A 17,156-nucleotide genomic window follows, 5' to 3' on the forward strand; every position below is an offset into this window, starting at 1 on the left:
AGGCTAAGACGAACCTGGGATTAAATTGCTTTAATAACCTATTGGACGCTCTTGATTCGACACCTTAATTTCCTTAGTATCCAACAACAAGAAGTGGATACTGCATTTTTCATTTAGAGGGGTCAGGCATGAATCCTACAGAACTGAGCCGGGCACTCTGTGCTTTTCTGAGGGGATGTTTGACTAACAGCTTGTTTTGCCAAACCATCTTATGCAAATGTTCAATTGTTTCTCACATACGTAGAAACATCTTACATATTGATCAGCACAGAGAGCGCCTGAACTCAACAGGCTTTCCCTGTGCACGGGTTAGGCTTAAGGGAGCTCATTTCGGACATTAGTCCACATCGACAGGTTTCACAGTTCAAGAGCTGTGCAAGACGCTGTTTAGTGAGCCAGCACAGGCTGCTAACATTCATTACCACAGAGCCAGCTCACATTCCCTGACACTCAATCTAACTTTGTTTCACAGTGAACGCTAGGACCTGCAGCAACCTGCTGCTGCCTTCCACTCCAAATCATTCTCCACAGCTCCTTGCTTCAGCTCACCACTACTTACTGGGCATGTCTTTTCACTTCTGCCAATATGAATATTTCAGCATGCAGCTACACGCCTAGGAAGCTTGACAAGCCATGGTGCAGACAATGCTACGAGAAAAGTCCAATATCAGCTAATAGCCACTCTTCTTAGATTTCCAAAACAGATGTAACGTTTTCAAGTTTGGGATTATTTCCGTGCACCAGTTGTTTAAACAAAATGAAGCAACAACAACAACAACGAAGCTGCGTCTCCTTATTTCTAAATGAAGTTAAAAGATAACTTATGCTCTAAGTCATGCAATACATAAAACTAATATCTAGCATTAAGACATAATTAGTTAATAATCTCACTCGCTACATTTGTAGCAATTCTCTCCATCCAGCTCTTCAGGTTTCACAAATAGTTCTAGAGCTCTGGTAACAGATGAAACCGCCTAGAGGAGCGAGAGAGAAGAGCGTAAAGTCACTGTAAATTCAAAATTCCAGAGACGCACTAGGAGTTTATAAGAGAACCTGACTAATACATACTTAAGCGATCTACTATGAGCACTGTCAAGAAGGAGGCAGAAAGAGCATGCTCAGCGTTTACCTCACCTGGAAGTCATTTTACTTTGAAACAAATCATTTTCCAGTAACGCAGACAGCATCTATAGTGTGCTTTGTCATCAATACTGGCAACAAATCCAGCAGTCTAACAATTAGATGTATATTGAGGTAGAACAACAAAGAAGTTTTGACAGTATCATAATTTGTGCAGACATAAAATTCTTTCCGCTTAAACCCAATGCAAATTTGGAGACTCTTTACATGGCTTCCATCAGCGCATTCCTCTATATTCTTAAACCTATAATAGCAGGGAAAAAAAGAAAAAGACAAAAAAAAAAAACAAAAAGGAGAAAAAAAGCAGGATTTTTACATAGTACATATTTTTACATATTACATAGTTTACATATCCCTCCACATGCTGTTCTGAATAATAGCCAAAATATTCATAGCCACTGTATTTGTTCTCCCCACACAGCTGAAAAAACAACATTTGAAACATATTTTTCAAAACATATTTTAATATCCAGCAGACTGTTCAGTCATCAAGCATTTAAAGACTGTTTTAGATAATCTCTAGATTAATCTAAAAGGAATCCCATAAACATGCTGCAGCCGCTTACCTTTAATATACTCGCTGGATGCGATGTTTCTTCCTTTCACCTGCACTGGAAGGCTTCCCTTCCTTGTGAGGTTGTTTACTGCCCTCACTTCTGCATTGCTCTCATAAAGAGCCATCTGGAGGATGGGATTCTTCCTTCTTCTCCCGGGTTTTCTTCTGGAAACGAGGATCTAAGTGTTCCAAGAAGCCTTTCACTTTCCTGATGTTTCTCCTTTTTCTTCTTTTTGTTACGCTTGCGATTGGCATTGTCAAAGTGGAGCGCAGAGAAATACAAATCATAAAGTCTGAAAGAAACATGCAAGTTAAAAAGAGAAAAAAAGATGTGGCACTTGTTGCATACAGGAAACTTTATTTATTTTACCACAGGCGATGATTTGCCGCATGTCAGCTATTTTGTGGTACTTTGTGCACATGTAACTTCCTTTAGATGCAGCAAACTTAAGCCCTCAGATTGAAGGACCATAGGTCCTGGTTGGTACACAGATCATTAACAATGGTTAGCTCTGGAATATGTGCAAGTAAAAAAAAAAAAATATTTTAACCTAATCCAGAATGGTGTGCAGATGTGATTCGAACTACGTGGTCCAAAGCTAGTGCTCTGACACAATTCAGCAATACCTTTCCTGTCTTCACTGATCAACCTAATGATCCCCAGTCATGATCCCCAGCCAGATTATGCTATCTAAATAACTCAGAAACTATGAAAAAAAAAACAAAACATGAGAAGCACCCAGAAAAGAATTAGGAAAAAAAATGCTGATTAGGCTGGAATCCCTGCTTACTTGGAATCCTTCTCTCCCTGTTTATCTTCAGACTTCTTTTTCTTCTAGAACTTCTTATATTTTTTCATGTTTTCACCACCTAAAACCTCCTTTTCTACCTTTCTGCGTTGCCTTTCTATTTCACTTTCACTACCTTCTGCACGAGTATATTGTCTTTTTCTGTTTCCTTCTTTTGCCTTTTTCTGGCGACAGTTCTCCAAATGAGCTGACACAGGTGGAAGTGCATGTCTCTCACGCGAATGTCTTCCAGAATGTTGCTGAGCTACTGAGCAACGATGTGAGTCTGCTCTGGGTGTGCTAAAGTGATGTACATCTTCCTCTCTCAAGAGGGAACCGTGAGGCCATCTGCTTTTGTAATGATAACGCTTATGTGACCTGCTGGAGTAAGTCTGAGTCAATTTGTCAAAGTCTTTATCACCGTGAGAGAACTTTCTCTCTCTACTGTCTCCTGCTGCATGAGGTGAATAGTAATCCTTGTAATAGCTACATTTTTCCCATTTCCGTGGTTCATCTTGATAGTATCTTTCTCTGCTCCAACTTCTTTCCCCTTTGGAATGGTAATATCTAGCGCTATCTTGTTCTGATCTTCCTCTGCTTCGAGATCTGTACTTTGAATATTTTACTGGTCTTCTGCCATTATCAGGGCTGTTCCTTTCACTATGGGAAGATCTGTACCTGCTTCCCTCCCAATACTCCTGCTTGTGACGCTTTTGCTTAACAACTTCCACACTCCGAGAGCACCTTCTCTTGCTGGAATGACCATCTTTTTGACTCTCCTTCTCTTCAGTAGGAGAATGTTCCCTCTTTCTCTGGTAACGCTCTTTGTCAGATTTTTTAGTCTCGTCCTTTGTATCTTGGCATCTATCTGTAACAGCTAAGGAGGAAAGGTTCTTAGAACTACATTCACTGTCAGACTTTAGAGGGGAAGTTTGCCGCAATTTCTCACCAGTCTCAGAAGACTCTTTGATGTAGAAAACATTTTCTTCTGAAATCAGTTCATGTTCTTTTGATCTTCTTGGTTTCTCCTTGTCTCCACGGTCATCACATTGGTACTGTTCAAGGTATTCATCATTCTCAGTAGATTTCGGAGGTCCCGGGACACTGCACAAAATAAAAACACGTTTCCGTCTCCCTCCACCTGCTGCTCTGAGAAAAAAGGGGTGGGGGCGACGGGGGAACAGCCAATGTTTCTCCAGATAATGGAGAAAAATGGAAAAACATTCTATGAAGAAACACAAGTTCTCCGCGAGGCACCAGCCTGCATCAGAGTGCTATGCACAGTGTCGATCATTAGTTCTGTTCGCAACACTGGCCATACAGTACGGAATTCTACTGATTTAAATCCTTCCATTAAATAGTATTAGTAGACAGATAAAACCGCAATGAACTTCCATAAAATCTTGTCTTAATCAGACTGTGCTCATTTTACCTTCTTTCCTCTGACAAGCTGTTCAGCTGGCTGGCCGTGAGGGATTCCATGATGACTTCTCGAGGGACTGGAGGCATAGCTCCAGGCATCTGCAACTAAAACGCACAAGTCAGCAGACAGAAAAAATACCATTTGTGCTGAGGACTAGTCTTCTCAGAATTTCTACATTAAATGCTAAGCAAGATCGCTTTGTGTTGTATGCATTATCTACACTTCAAAGATAACGCCAACTCACCTCCCAAAATCTACTTTATGAAACTTAAGAATTTTTATCTCAGCTCAGCTTAAGCTGACAAGTTCTAATGTCAGCTCAGCTCTGCAAATTCTAATGGCATAGTATCACAAAGGGTTACGATCAAATTTGTGCTGTGTTTTCTCAGCATTTCGCCTGAATTAGGAACATGATAAACACTCCCGAATACATCGTGGGTGAGAAATTCTCGATGGAGCAAACTACTATGTTTCAAGCAATCCGTTTGTTTTAGAAAAGAACATCTCACAAGGTTTAACAGGTTCAACTTGGCAAGTGGAATCATCAAGTTTCAGTCCGTTTTCTTTAGATTCATGAACTAAACTAATAGCACCATTCAGTGAATCAGTGTTTGGCAGCTCATGCTGGGATCTTCCTTCATCAGCATTCTGACAGGAAGAATGGGAATTCTGCAATGTACGGACTACCTTTCCAACCAAAATTCCACATTGCATTGCAATTCCTTTTAAATAAGCCCTTTGACTCCTCCTCAGATTTTCCTGAAGATTCTGCACCGTAAGGGACTGTGTTATCAGAGCTGAGTTTAGGATTTCCATTCACCTTTGGCTCCACAAAAATTTCAGCAGAAACTCTTTTTTTTTTTTTTGTATTTGTATTTGCTTCATTTGCTTTACCGAATTTGTGATTGTGGATGAAGGAACAGCCTTGTAGAGATCTTCATCCTCCACAGCACTGCTAAGACAGTCAGGCTGTGACACAGTCTGACGAGCAGGCAATTTATTGTGAATACTGATGGTGATCTTCTGGTTTTTTGACGTATCAGTAATTGAAGGCCTGGTAATCGCCTGTTCTTGAACACAGGCCATTGGTGGTGCTGAAGATGGCCTTTTTAGGGTGACACCAGTGGTATTTGCATCCTCTTTTATGGATCCATTTCCATTTAAACGACTTGAATTCTGTATTTAAAAAGAAGAAATTGCAAGACGGGTTAATGGAAACACTCCATTTAACATTTTTAAACATGTCATTCTCCTACTAAGTATTTCTACAAATGGTCTTAACACCTAAAAAGCAAAAAACACTGCCCTTAAAAGATAAATGCAAGTCCCATAAGTGTATTTAATTCCTGCTTTTGGTTTACTGCATATTGATATCAAATTAACATCATTTTTGAAAACCATCCAAACAACTTAACATTGCCTAAAGCTATTCCCAAATATATTTAGTTTCCCCTTTAAACATACCCCAAAAAGCCTGGAATAATTGTTCTGGTGCTCAGGAATAAGACAATTTGGTTTCCCTGTCTTAGCTAAAGTGACGTCGATAGGAAAAACAAGTCCTCTTTTAAATGATTCGAGGATTAGTACACTCTACTTAAATTGTCAAAGAGCGTAGCTCTCTGTGCTTTACAAAGCTGTCTAGGAGGTATAAACAATGGAGTCGCATGGCTGCGCAATTCAGCAGTAACCACTGTTTGAATGACTCTGGCTGTAGCATGAGGGCTGTGAAGACAGCTGCAGCGTGGGAAGGAAAACAAAACAAAGATGCCAAAAACCAAACAAAAAACCCCACACCAAACCCCAAACCCACTGTCCGTTTGGTGCCATTATCTGCCCTCCCGCTTCCCTAAATTACCTTAATCATATGAGGAGGAAGTCGTGGTCCCAGAAATCCAGCCTGCTTACTGTTAGCCCCCCGCTGACCAGGGGGGAATGAACAGGGATAAGACGGTGCTGCTAAGTAAAAAGCACGTTCTCCGAGCGTCAAATCATAGCGCCTTCAGAAAAGAGCAGTGATCTCAGTTTAGTTTTTCTTTCGGCCTACTCTTGGATTAAATCCCATCCTATAATTTTATAGGAACAGTTCATACGATATGGAAGCCTTCTCTACAGAAGACTTAGCCAAGACTACAAACTGAAAAGTAGGTAACAGTCTTCCTACTATGACTATCACTTTCAGAGCAATAATTCATTCTTACACCACAGATGGCCTTCATTTCTCTCCTTCTCTAAATTAGCCAGCTACAGATAACACATATACAGCAATTTACACAAGTGCTGCAGTTTAAGGCCAAGCAACAAAAGATAATAAATGACAGAGAATTTCAGGTTAGACAGAACTGAATTAGAGAAATAATCATCTTTTCCTGGGAGAGAAAGAAAAACACTTGCAAAAAGAAAAGTATCAATAACAGGAGAGTAAATCTCTTCTGAACACATTTGAATACTTGTTATTACCTGATATAAAAAAGTAAGTAAGCTTGCTGACCAAGAACTCTTTTAATGTCAGTACGGACTACTTTTGCATCATTCATCTGATACCAAAGTCCATTACCAGCCTGCAAATAAAGACAACGATATCTTTAGATGAATTGCATGTTTTCCAAATGAAATCACAGATAGCAATAAAATACACACGTGTCAAATAAACATATAATGAAATCTTTTTCCCTAGAAACAGTACTACTAGTAACACTTGAACTGGTTTGCCAGCACAACCTTTACCCTGTTAGAAATGATGTTGACTTCTACCTTTATGTAGCATACATAGTGTCCTGAGCGACAGTTGATACCATGATGCACCAGCACCGCATATAAGGCATAGATGAGTGGTTCTCCACTTGATTGAGACATGTAGGCTCGGAGGTCCAAATACTCAGGATATTTTACTTCCTAAAGAGAGACCAAGAAGATAGAAAAATTATATCAGAGTACTTCGCGGACTAGCCAGAGAAAAACACTTCCAAAAAACAGAGACTGGAATTATATGAATATATCTCTTGATTCACTAAAAATAAGTCTTCCCATAAGCAACGTTTAATACTAGAAGTTGCAGACAACTGTTTTCTGATGAATTAGCCTTCTCAGAGGAAAGTATATGCTTCTTGTCAAGCAGGAACTTTACTGATATTAAGAGAAAGAATAAGCCGTAGTCGTTAGTCTACAATTATTGTCTGAAAATATTAACAACTTTCAGCTTTGGGGGATGTCCCATTACATGATGACAAAGTTGCATTACAGCGGGAAATATACCTTGTTGATCTTTCCACCTGTGAAATCTGCAAATCTTTTCAGTGATATTGTGAGAACGTTGGAAGAACGGTGTATGGTAAATCTCTTGGATGCAGGAACCATCTTTTTACACCTTAAAAACAAGCAGAGACAAGTGTTTGAAAGCATCATCTTTTTTGCCCCCAAAACAAACTCGTTTTAATGTCTCATGCATGCTTATGCTATTTGAATGATATTTACTTGCATCATATGTTTGGTTTTTTCTTTTCATAAACCCATGCACTGCATGTCACGTTTGTTAATACAGAGAAGAAGGTAAGTTTTACCAACAACTCAGAGCACAGCGGGAACAGGAATCTCTCACGAAAGCGTATTACCAGGGAGTTATAAAATATAAACAAAAAATAGTAAAAATGAGTTATATATAAGACTAATAACAGTTATCAGCAATGGAAAAAGTACTGTACATGTGCAAGGCCTTTCCTTTTAAACTCACAAAAAGACGGAAAATTCTGGCTTTAAGTGTGACTGAACCGATCACACCTCAAAGAGCACATTAAGGAAGGACCATGCAATTCAGATGTGAGGTGCTATTACAGTTCTTTCTCTTCCTCAGACATCACTTATGAGAATCCTGAATACGCTGCATGTTGCTTTCTAGGATCCGCAGGCTAAGACGAACCTGGGATTAAATTGCTTTAATAACCTATTGGACGCTCTTGATTCGACACCCTAATTTCCTTAGTATCCAACAACAAGAAGTGGATACTGCATTTTTCATTTAGAGGGGTCAGGCATGAATTCTACAGAACTGAGCCGGGCACTCTGTGCTTTTCTGAGGGGATGTTTGACTAACAGCTTGTTTTGCCAAACCATCTTATGCAAATATTCAATTGTTTCTCACATACGTAGAAACATCTTACATATTGATCAGCACAGAGAGCGCCTGAACTCAACAGGCTTTCCCTGTGCACGGGTTAGGCTTAAGGGAGCTCATTTCGGACATTAGTCCACATCGACAGGTTTCACAGTTCAAGAGCTGTGCAAGACGCTGTTTAGTGAGCCAGCACAGGCTGCTAACATTCATTACCACAGAGCCAGCTCACATTCCCTGACACTCAATCTAACTTTGTTTCACAGTGAACGCTAGGACCTGCAGGAACCTGCTGCTGCCTTCCACTCCAAATCATTCTCCATAGCTCCTTGCTTCAGCTCACCACTACTAGAAAATGAAGCAACAACAACAACAACAATGCTGCGTCTCCTTATTTCTAAATGAAGTTAAAGGATAACTTACGCTCTAAGTCATGTAATATATAAAACTAATATCTAGTATTAAGACATAATTAGTAATAATCTTACTCGCTACATTTATAGCAATTCTCTCCATCCAGCTCTTCAGGTTTCACAAATAGTTCTAGAGCTCTGGTAACAGATGAAACCGCCTAGAGGAGCGAGAGAGAAGAGCGTAAAGTCACTGTAAATTCAAAATTCCAGAGACGCACTAGGAGTTTATAAGAGAACCTGACTAACACATACTTAAGCGATCTACTATGAGCACTGTCAAGAAGGAGGCAGAAAGAGCATGCTCAGCGTTTACCTCACCTGGAAGTCATTTTACTTTGAAACAAATCATTTTCCAGTAACGCAGACAGCATCTATAGTGTGCTTTCTCATCAATACTGGCAACAAATCCAACAGTCTAACAATTAGACGTATATTGAGGTAGAACAACAAAGAAGTGTGACAGTATTATACTTTGCGCAGCAATAAAATTCTTTCCCCTTAAACCCAATGCAGACGTGGAGACTATTTACAGGGGTTCCACAGAAGGACAAAGTCCAATCCACTTTCTAACCACCACCAAGCTCTTATATTTTAACATTGTACGTGGTTTGGTTTTTTAAGTTAAACAAGTTTAATTTAGAAAGTTATACATGTACTTAAACATCATGAATTATATTTACAAAACCTCCTACCTTTACATCCAAAGTGATATCAAGAAATGCCTCATACGTATCCGAAACTGCTTTGCAATTCAAGCACTTCACTGGAAGCAAAATATAAATGCTTAACAACACGTGAAGGAGACTAACTGTCCACATTCAAGTTGTCGATAGATACTACTTCAGACAAACTACAGACTGCTTTACTACCGACAAAAGACACAGATCAGTTCTAAGGACAGGAATATTTTTAAAAGTACCTCTTGATCTTAGAAATCCTCCAAATATTTGATGAATGATGGTGGTAGCTTGAGAAGATCTGTCCAATCTGGAAATAAATTATAATCAGACCTCAGAAGATTTAAGGCACACAGTTAACTCTTCAAAGAGTTTTATGAAAACCAAGGATGACCTAGACTTTCAGTTTTGATAGTAAATAAAGGCCTAAAAGGTGCTAGAGAACGTATAAAAGTGAATTTGTTTATGCTTACTTGGTGCTTCCATTCAAGCACGCTTCCTGCATAGCATCAACAGTATAGCGCAAGAACTCGTGTGCGTCTTCTTGACTGCCAAAACGGAAATGTTGTCCTATTCCTAAATAAGAAGATGATAGTATTCACCTCATTTAAAAATGAAGTAATTCTCCTGTTTCTAAAATCTCTCTTCTTTACAGTGTTAAAACCATTTATACACATCAAATAATTATTTGAAGATTACAAGATGCTGAAAAAGAAACACATCTGAAGCCACTTACGACTGAGATTATTGATAACACGCGTAGGCTCGATGGCATCAACAGTGCAACGCAGGGCCTGGTTAATGTGAGTCTCCATCGTGCACATCATGCAAAAATCTTGTTCACGACCTGAAGAGTGAAAGAAGAAAGCATCCCAGTCTAGCGAAACAGACATAACTACAAACAAACATATAAGTAACATTTAAACTATAGATACAATATCCACTCTCCTTGTCCCAACAGTCTCCTAACATTTCATTTCACACAACTTTATAGAATAAAAATATCCATTAAGCCTGTATTCAAGTGCATTTTGTGATGAGAAATCTAAAAGACTACTGCAAAGTCACGTTTGTAAAGGCTGACAGGAATGTGAACTCCACAGGTTGCAAAATGTATGAGGAAAGAATATTTGACCTTGATGATACAGCATTAAGAGAACGTGGGTTATTTTCAGCACAGTGCTGTCAGGTGAGCTTCATGATACAGAGCTACGAGTCCTTTGGGAGAAAGGAAAAATTACAGTAATGTATGTAATAGTACTTCTGCCCTCCTTTTTTCAACAGGATTCTTAACTGAAACGATTTCTATATACAGGAAGAAAACAGTTAAATTTCTAGGTATCGATACAAAGATACCAGCCTAAAAAGCATACAGGTTTAGTACAACATTTACTTTATAGTACAACATTTTATTTAGGACAAAATCAGTCTAGATTTTAATACAGTCCCACAAAAAAATCTAGTCGTGTTCATAACAGCTCATATTGCTTTCTAGGTTTTTTTTTTTTTTTTTTTTTTTTAATTGGTTCAACAACGAACAGACCATTTATTGTAGTGCATTATGGAACCTCGGCTGTGCAGACTAAAGACCTATGATGCCAACATCCTAAATTTTATTGCCTTTCTAGCAGCAGGAAGCCCAAATAGCCCAAATGCCAAATGTTCATTAAATGCATTACTGTCCAATGCACTTCATTATTCCCATGAAGCAAGAAAAGATCCTTTTAAAAAAACAAACAAACAAACAAACAAAAAAAACACATGGTGCATTAAACGCACTCCATATGCTATTCCGAGCCCACTGCTAATACAATGCTCAAAGCCAGCGTCTACAGGTAAAATCAGGCAAGTAAGTTTGTCTCACAGAATCACTGCTGTTCTTTCACCTTCACAGCTATCCAACAGATTTAAAATACTGTTAGAAAGTACTCACATGACTGGCTGTGCTCAAGAGAAAGCATGTAATTGGCAAGTGGGGGGGTGTAGGTCAAACACTGTAGAGTAGCATTAAGAAAACACGTGTTGCCAAGATTGTACAGGCCAACTCCAACACTTTGTGTTTCTTGCCAATCCATACGTATCTTCTCAGGTGGAAAAAGAATCCTTTGTGGCGGAGCAATTCCATCATTAACAACTGCAAGAAAGTTATATTTAAAAAGAGATTTTGTTTGTTTGTTTCTAAGAAAGGTATTAAGTATATATAGGTATAGTGAATATATAAAGTATATATAGGCATAGTAAAAATACTATTCTGCGGGAGCACCTAGAGGAACTAGCTACAATCCAAAACAGAAAAACTTATTGCAGACACCTTTAATACCGCCATCTTCAAATTGGCTGGTCAACACAACGTTTTGGGAAAAAAAAGTTTAGTCAACCATTTTAATTTCTTCCTTATTATATGCTTTTTTCCTTATTATAACTTCAACCACAAACTTAGACTTGAAATTATATGGTAATAAATGCAAGGACAATGTAAAAACAAATAACTAGGAATGACGGTACCCCTACAAATATCAGATCTTTTCCTGAGCAATCTTAACATTCAAAAACCTGTGAATAATGGAACCTGTGAATAGCAACAATCAAACACTTTTCTTTGCAAAACAGAAAAGATATGGATGAATCAGTGCATTACAAAATGCTCCCCACATTTCTCTGTCGACTGTAAATATATCAAAATTAATTTCTGTAACGTCAGTCACTTCAGTTGCCTTAGGAGAATCGCTTTGGAAGTCTTTATTCACAGTAGTCCTGTTCTCTATCAGTGCAACAAGCAAGAACTACCACTTTCTACTTTTGTTTTGAAGAAAACGGAGGCAGGATAAAGCGCACACTTACTTAGATCTCTTTGGGCAAAAGGCTTAGATTTTTCAGAGGATCTACAATAAATAGCACCTCCACATCCTTGGGCCACAGAGACTTGGCTTGAATCTTCTGCAGGTGGTATCCGGCCCCAGTTTGCGGTGCGTGACATCAGTTTTTTAGTACTCGGTTTCTTGGATTTGCCAGACCGCCTTGAAGATGGCTTTTTAGACTTTGAAGATTTGGGCTTGTTAACTATGGTCATTGTTCTCATCTGCGACAGAGACAAATGTTCTGGCTGACGTAAGAATACCAAGAAGCATTCCAAGAAGAAAAGAGTAGTAGAAGTCCTGTCACTTAATCTCAAAGAAACGGCCTTGAAGAACTAACTTGCTGGTATGAATGATTTAAAAGGAATCCCCAAACTAAACACACAAAGGAAAAATTTCCATCAAAACTCTATCAGTATTACTTTTAGCTTCTGCAGAACTAGTGGCTGATGCCATTTCTTTCACTTTCGTAGGATTTTAATCCATTACAACTCTGGAGTCTTTTTAATATAAAAATGCAAATGACATTCTCTGAGGGGAATCAGTTATTTATTGCATTTTTGGAGCTTTGCAATTATCTATTAATTATTACCTATTATCTAATAGATAATGGTTGCGATTTATATATAATTGTTGCTCACGCTAGTAATGGAGCACTATTACTTTACTGCCTGCGCTTTTCTGCTTCGTGTGCACAAAGGTACCTGCATTTCGCTGCTACTTTACTTCTGTCTTTCCAGGGCTCACCCTCTACCTCACTGTCTACTGCACCAGTCATGATGGCTTGGTTGTGATTCTATAATGAGCCTAGCTTTTGAATACACTTTTTCTGGGCGTCACTTTGTGATAGCAAGTTAATTTGTGAGGGCTTATCACCTATGACCTGCTTCTCAGTAGGTACACGTTTGGCCTCTGTTAAGCAGAGAGTCAATCACAGCTTAAGATTTTGTCCAAGATGCCATTCACGAAACTGAGTTTAACCTTGACAGAACTGAGTTTAACCTTTAAACCTGAAGCTCCGTTAAAGAATAAAGCAGCACCCAAGCCAGGAAATAGAAGTTAATCGTCACTTTACCCTGAAACGCACGTAAAGCCGGTGAGCTATTCTGTGCTGGCAGGATTGCTGCCGGGATGGCCGACGAGGCGGCGGGCACAGGGGGCCACAGGACCTGCTCCCCGGGGCCACAGGTCCTGTCACAGGGGGCTGCCGGGGGTCTCCAGGCGCCGGGAACAGCGGCAACAGCGGGGACAGAGGGGACAGCAGCGACAGCAGCCGCCACCTCAGCCGAGGCCGTCTCCACAACTGCCACAACGGCCTCGGAACGCCGCCCAACTCGGAGCTCCAGCGTGACGCCTTTTCAACCTGGCCGCGGTGCTCACGGCTAAAAGCAGAGCGTTTCCTCCGGCGTGTCTTTACTGTCGGTGCCGGACCGGCCCTCACCCCGAGCTCTCCCTGCCGGGACGGCTTTGCGGTTGGGGTTTCCCTCCCGCCGCCGCCGCGGGCAGGCCCCGCGCGCAAGCTGTCCGCGCTGGGGAGCGGCATGTCGCCCGCGGCGAGAGCCCGAGGGCGCGACACGAAAAAGCCCCGACACGAAAAAGCCCCGACGTGCGGGCGAGGCGGCGGGGACACGGCTCTGAGGGAGCGGCCGCTTCGCCCCGCCGTCCTCCTCCCCTCCCGGGCCGCCCCGCCGAGCCCCGTGCGCCTCAGGTGCTGCCCTGAGAGGGCGCTCGGGCACTGGGACAGCTGCCCAGGGCAGTGGTCGTGGCACCGAGCCTGACGGGGGTCCAGAAGTGTTTGAACAATGCTCTCAGACATAGGCTCTGCTTTTGGGGTGGTCCTGTGTGGAGCCAGGAGTTGGACTCGCTCATTATTGTGAGCCCTTTCCACCTTGGGATGTTCTCTGATTCTAGGTCAGCAATCCATTATCTGATGAGAGGTGTGGAGTCATTCGAAGGGAAGAGAGACCAAAACACTTCTGGTTTCCAGAAGCGGGTATTTGGTAACCAAACCGATGATTCCTTTTCTTCTAGAGCGAGTAGCAGCAGGGATCCGCTTTACAATATGCTGGCAACAAGGAAACGAAGAATTGCAAACAAGACGTAGGACTTGAGCAGCAGCTTGTATACATGCATCAGCTTATAAATGAGCACACAGCTGAGCGATAATGCAAAAATTGGACAAACTAAGAGAAGACGTTAACTGTAAATTTTATAGGTATACACTTTACTATGACGTAAGAACTGGGCAAGACCTTTCAGGGAAAAGAGCTGTTGGCATGTAATTTGAAGTAAGCTTCAAATCCCAGAGGATGATTTTGTTGGAACTTTATTCAGCTGAAAACGTGGAAGCCTTGTTTCTGCTTGTGTTAGTTACAGCTCCAGTTTACTTTGGTTGGGAGGGAAGGCATTCCAGGCTAACGTGCTGTACCTGTTCCTTCAGCTCGTTCCGGGGGGGGGGGGGGTACAGGAGGAGGGGGACACACACCGAATCCCACATTAGCAAGGATTATCATTTTGACAGGTGTGATTTCTAATGTGTTAATGACCCTTAATGAGCAAAAGGTTACTACAGGCCAGTCTGGAGCTGGTTTTCTCCTTCTTGTTTTTTCCCTTTTATCCCTTCTCTTCCTTGCTTCTGCTAGCTCAAGGCTACCTGTCTCTCTCCTTCCTTATTTTCTCAGCTAAAAGACTACACAAGCTACAGGCCTCCCTATTTTCTTCAAGGTTTCCTTGCTTTTCTCCCAGCTTTGGGACTACACAGGTGTGCTTTGATATTTGCCAGTATAGCTAAAACTCATGCCAGTCTGCTCACGCACAATAAGCAGTAAGAGTTAAGGACTGGTTTCATCTGCTTTTTACATAGTAACATCCTCCTTATGTTTTAGATATGCTGTAGTTAAAGCTTAAAGTAGTTCAAGTAGTTAAGTTAAAGGAGTAAAGTTACTCCTTGTGGAGTAATTGCCTTAAGTGACTAGGCATTATAAGCACCCCTCCATCCCAAAAGCTACCCGCCTCCAAGGGGCAACCACCCCTCACTGAGCACATCCTCTGAATTTCTCGGAGCCTGTGCCTTTAAACGCATGCGAGGTAATTTCTACCAATCACAACCAAGATACGCATGACTGGAGTCACTCAAGCTCCACCTAAAAGATAGAAAATAATATAAATTGGCTTAAGAGAAAGGGAATGTTGGGGAAGATACTGTCACGAAGGATACCTTCTGACATCAGTCGACAGGCTGAGCCTCTCACCCCTCCCCCCCCCCGCCCACTGGGATGCTGCGAGGTAAGATCTGAACGCTTGGTTATACCAGGCGTCTCCACGGAAACTTAGAAATCTCTAGCGTCTTTATGCTTTTTAACATCTTAATACCTAGGCCGTGTACCTGTGCATTTCATGCATGCTAGCTTGCTTTTGCAGACAGTGAATTTATCACTGGCAATCCAAAGGACCTGTGTATCTGTTGCCGTAATAAACTGCACTTAATTGCATTGTTCCTGGCCGTGACAGTTCTCCTTGAACGCGACTAGAGCGAGGGCGTGCTGCGTTGTTGGTGGATCCGTGGCCGTGATAGTTCAGTACCCTGAAGCCGACCGGACCCGTAACGGTCAATCGGCTACACCCCTTAATGCGACACTACTAAAGGAAGAAGATGACAGGGCTTGCATTAGGCACGAGTTGCATTAGGCTTTGCATGTGAAAACATCCCCAAATAATTTCACATGGATTTAACGTTTTTAAAGGGAAAAAAACAGGAAGGTGTAGTCTTTCTGTAAGCTACAGCCCTAGATAGTTAAGGCATCAGCATTCATTCCTTTGCTTGACAACAAACTATGAACATACAGAAGAGTTAAATATTTTCATTGCATTCTTAAAGGCGATTTTTCAGACTTGTGCTTCAGTTGTTGGAGTTGAAGAAATCGGTAGACGCCCTTACTTTTACGTTAAGACCAAAATCTTTATCTAAGATTGTGTTATCTAACACAACTAAACTCCCACCCCCACATGTCTTTTTGGAACTTCTGAAAGATCTTTCTGCAGTCCCACTCTGATGGTCTTTCAGTTGTTGAACCTGAGCTGTGCCTACCGCACCAACGAATGCTTTCATGACACAGTATTTTGTCAAAGCAGTTTTGCTTCTTGGAGCTACAGAAGCAGCTCTGGCTACATGATAGGGAACTGTGCTGCACTGGCAAAAACAGACTTACTTACAGACTTAACACCACTTGCTAACTTGATCTATTTCAAATCTCATTTTAACTTTAAAGAGCAATCAGTTTTGCGGTTCCTGTCTTACTAAGTTGCCTTGTTTTGCATGGAAGGTCAGCCTGTGAATGTTTTGCTTTATTGCATGCTTCAAAAAAAGGCTGAGAGGAAGAGACTGGAGGAACCTTTTCTATTCTATAGACTTTCCCCCACGAATGTGGAATTGCAGGCTACTTGGATGAATGTTCGAATGTAAGGGAGCAAGCCTCAGCCAAAGGAGGTAGAATCCTTGCTTAAGAAGAAGTAGCAGTGTGGGGACATCTTTGCTTAATGGGAGCCGTTTAAACTCTTCATAGAAACTCAATAAGCTCTACATCTTATGTTTGGAAAGCAGTATGGTTACGCAGCTGCTAACCTAATGACTTGAGTCTTCTGCTCTGCAACCACGTTTTGTTTTCAAGCAGTGCATACATCAGTTTAGGCTTTGGACAAGGAGATTTGTAATGCAAATAGTGATAAACCAGAATCAGTGCTACTGACGAGTGTAATGGTGAAATGCAGCAAATCAAGTGTTCCTGGAGAACTGTGAGATTACAAAACCAATAAGCCATGAAGCACTTTTTTTTTTTTTTTTTAATCAATTCTTATATGCTGAAATAACACCTTCAAGAAAATCTGTTTATCCAGCCAGGCGACGGTGTCTACCTGTAAGCACAAAGGAAACGCCTTGAGAGTTCGTTTGCTGTATTTGAAGTTCTTATACCCTGCAGAAATAATTATTTAGAGTAACATGTAACTGAGGAGATCGTAGCAGGAAGTATATTATTTCTAGCATTAAATTGCTGCCCCGTTGCCAGTGCAATCTAGGGAGAGAACTGTATATAATAGTTAAACTCCCCTGGACTGACTTAAATTTTAAAATATTCTGACAAAGTAAGCTCTAAATCACTTGACATTTTGAACAGTTTTAAACGGGTACAAAACCGAAGCTTT

At 40.9% G+C, this 17,156-nt stretch overlaps 1 pseudogene across 1 annotated transcript; it reads right to left on the bottom strand.

The window, feature by feature from the left end:
• Positions 1–1,228: 1,228 nt before the first annotated feature.
• On the bottom strand, positions 1,229–12,172 carry LOC308196954 (ubiquitin carboxyl-terminal hydrolase 42-like; annotated as a pseudogene). The gene is made up of 15 exons: positions 11,944–12,172; positions 11,036–11,236; positions 9,839–9,949; positions 9,576–9,678; positions 9,345–9,412; positions 9,118–9,188; positions 8,501–8,583; positions 7,160–7,271; positions 6,659–6,799; positions 6,365–6,465; positions 5,763–5,904; positions 4,376–5,083; positions 3,917–4,005; positions 2,488–3,588; positions 1,229–1,989 (listed from the first exon to the last, which is right to left on the bottom strand). The product of its transcript is annotated as a ubiquitin carboxyl-terminal hydrolase 42-like (transcript).
• Positions 12,173–17,156: the final 4,984 nt, after the last annotated feature.

This window comes from Anser brachyrhynchus (assembly GCF_964034855.1).
Source record: "Anser brachyrhynchus genome assembly, chromosome: 6".
NCBI lineage: Eukaryota > Metazoa > Chordata > Aves > Anseriformes > Anatidae > Anser > Anser brachyrhynchus.